This window comes from Oryzias melastigma, linkage group LG16 (genome assembly GCF_002922805.2).
Source record: "Oryzias melastigma strain HK-1 linkage group LG16, ASM292280v2, whole genome shotgun sequence".
Classification (NCBI taxonomy): domain Eukaryota; kingdom Metazoa; phylum Chordata; class Actinopteri; order Beloniformes; family Adrianichthyidae; genus Oryzias; species Oryzias melastigma.
In genome coordinates, this window is record NC_050527.1 from 17,132,564 (window position 1) to 17,135,514 (window position 2,951).

The 2,951-nt window shown below is 38.1% G+C and overlaps 1 protein-coding gene across 4 annotated transcripts in view; it reads right to left on the reverse strand.

Moving 5' to 3' along the window:
• Nucleotides 1-2,951, reverse strand: part of enpp2 (ectonucleotide pyrophosphatase/phosphodiesterase 2) — a 56,760-nt gene that overhangs the window by 44,785 nt on the left and 9,024 nt on the right. The window lies entirely within an intron of this gene.

Below are 2,951 nucleotides of genomic sequence, written 5' to 3' on the forward strand. Positions count from 1 at the left end.
ATGAATATCACCACACAGTAAAAAGAACACAATATAGAATATGTTAAAATAAGTAACTATTTAATTTTAATTCTCAAGACTTAGAAAATATTCGCTGAAATGTTTTTTTTTGTGTGTGTGGTTTTTTTTTTAGCTTTTTTTTTTAAAGACATTTTTCTCAACCGGGGGTAGAACCCAGGCCTCCGGAGGGGGAAGCAGCGCTGCTGACATCCGAGCTAACATTTGTCGCAAGCGCAGTGCGGTAGTAGAGTCAATGATTTCCATTAAGTGTTTAAAAAGAGGAAAAGAAAACTCTGTATTATAAATAGCGAGTCCTAGGGCTGGTCGATATGGCAAAAGAAGAAAATCACGATTTTTTTCAATTTTATTTCACGATTTTGATTTATCAGGATTTCTTTAAAATAAATTCACATTGACAAAAATGGAATTATAATGATTTTAGTTGAAAGAAGTAAGGGCTGCACAGTGGCACAGTGGTTAGCGCTCTTGCCTCACAGCGAGAAGGCCCTGGTTCAAATCCCGGCTGGGACCTTTCTGTGTGGAGTTTGCATGTTCTCCCCGTGCATGTGTGGGTTTTCACCGGGGACTCCGGCTTCCTCCCACCGTCCAAAAACATGCCTCCTAGGTGACTTGATGACTCTAAATTGCCCCTAGGTATAACTGTGCGAGTGAATGTGTGTGTGATTGTGGCCCTGTGACAGACTGGCGACCTGTCCAGGGTGTACCCCGCCTTCGCCCATCAGTAGCCGGGATAGGCTCTGGCACCCCCGTAACCCCGAAAGGGACAAAGCGGCCATGAAGATGAATGGATGGATGAAAGAAGTAAATCCATTTTGAACAAATATTTATATTTCTTCAAATTAAATAGTTATTATCTATTAAGATGAATCTGTAGAAAGTGCAAGAATTGCACCTTCTACTGCTACAGCTAATGCATTTCTGTCAAATGAACAGCTTCTAATTATCAGTGAGTTTTAATTTTTCCTTTGTGCTAAAATCCATAAAACAGAGCTTGTAAATGATTGTCACCCAAGACCAGAAATGAGGGAGACTGATGAAGTTTATAGCATGAATGACTGATAAAGTTTAGTAAAGTAATTTCCCTATTAAAAACAGCTCAAAGTGCTAAATAATAATAATATTAATCAAAACACCCTTTACCACATTTTCAAATGAAACTAAAACTTTTATTATTTTTGGATTACATACATGCTAAATAAATCTCAATTGCTTCAGAATTTTCAAATAGACGACTTTGTTGCACTTTGAGAAAAAGGCTCCAGCTAGCATCTTTAACTGATACAAAAACATTTTTAAACTTGGATGATAACATCAAATACATCTGCCAAACTGTGAAGATTCAAAACACAGAGATAATAGCAGTAAATGTTGTGGCAGGTTAAAGTTTACATCCACAGCTCCTTCACCAACATCTGCTCTCTGCTGTGTCTATGTCACTGAGCAGAAAGCTAGCGTTAGCATTAGCGCTGTAGATTGTAGCTGGGCTTTTATTCGGTCCGTATGACCAAGAAAAAAGATCAACAGTGATTAAGAAAATTATGTGTGAACTCACTTACACTTCTTACAACAAAAAAAAAGTGCGACTGACAATAAAACAATGCAGCACCGTGCATCTTGACCACACATTACCTAATTTCCAGAAGGATTAATAAAGTATATCTATCTATCTATCATTTGACGTGTTTCCAACATGAATTTCCATCAGTTTTTGTGCAGGTTGAATGTGAATATGTGCGATTAACATCGGCCATGTTTTAAAACATGAAACATTACTAAGAACATACATCAAGAACCAAACTAGCATGTCTCTCGTGAGTCGCTAGCACCCACTTTAGCACACAGTTCACGGTTCCCAGCCTGATTTCTCTCTATTAAAATGCGATTCCTGTCCTGTGATGATTCCTCTCCATCGGATTATTTTGTTGTCAAGGTTTTTGAAGTCGACTGTAAAACACTGCGTCTCCTTTTGTTACTTTTTTAGACCTCCGTCATTCATTACTCGAGAAGACTCGATCCGTAATAAAGGTCTGTCACGCCGTATGTCACGTGACTTCTAATCCAGTAATATATGTAATATACTCCTAGCAAGTCCATTGAAAAACTCAGTGTTTATAATATCACTCAAACAAAAATGAATCGGGGAAACTTCAATCAATCGACTCGTGTCCTCCAAATCCTCTACCGACGTAAATAACATTCCCTCTGGATTAATCAGCCTCCTCTCTACATGATCCTCTATGAATGAACATGTCATTCTGGTTTCTGAGTGGTGGAAACGTGACGTCTCTAATGTGAATGTTCTCTAAATGTTAATGAGGAACTCATATTTGAACATCTTTCACTTTAAAAAGGGGTGGAGACCGCAGGAACTCGGAGTTTCCTGAAGGAAACCTTCTCCAGACCAGGTTATATTCACAGACTTAGTTACCATAGTGATCGATTCTGAGTTTAGCTTAACCCACTTCTTGAACTGGGCTTGGTTTCACCCACTCTCATGGGTTAAAGTTATCTACGCTTTTAAAACCGAAAACTCAGAGTTTTACTGAATTTGGAGTTCAGGAACTCAGAGTTACAACAAAACCTGCTTCTTGGAACGGGCCCCAGAAGTAGTCTGGTTTTTGCTACATGCACTCCTGTGAGAAAAATATTTAATACATCTCCTGATTTTGTTAACCAAGTACTATATTAACAAATCCAAATTTAACAAAGAGATGAGTTTTTTTCTGATTTATTGGCCCAAATTAGTTTTTACATGCAATCTATTTCCCCCAGTACAAAAAAAAAACAATGAAAACATGTCCCCCTGCTAAGCTTTATAATTAAACATAAATTTATTTTTGTGTGTGTATTAGGGCTGGGAATCACTGGGTACCTCACGATACGATACGATACGCGATACATGGCTCACGATATCGATAATATCGCGATAC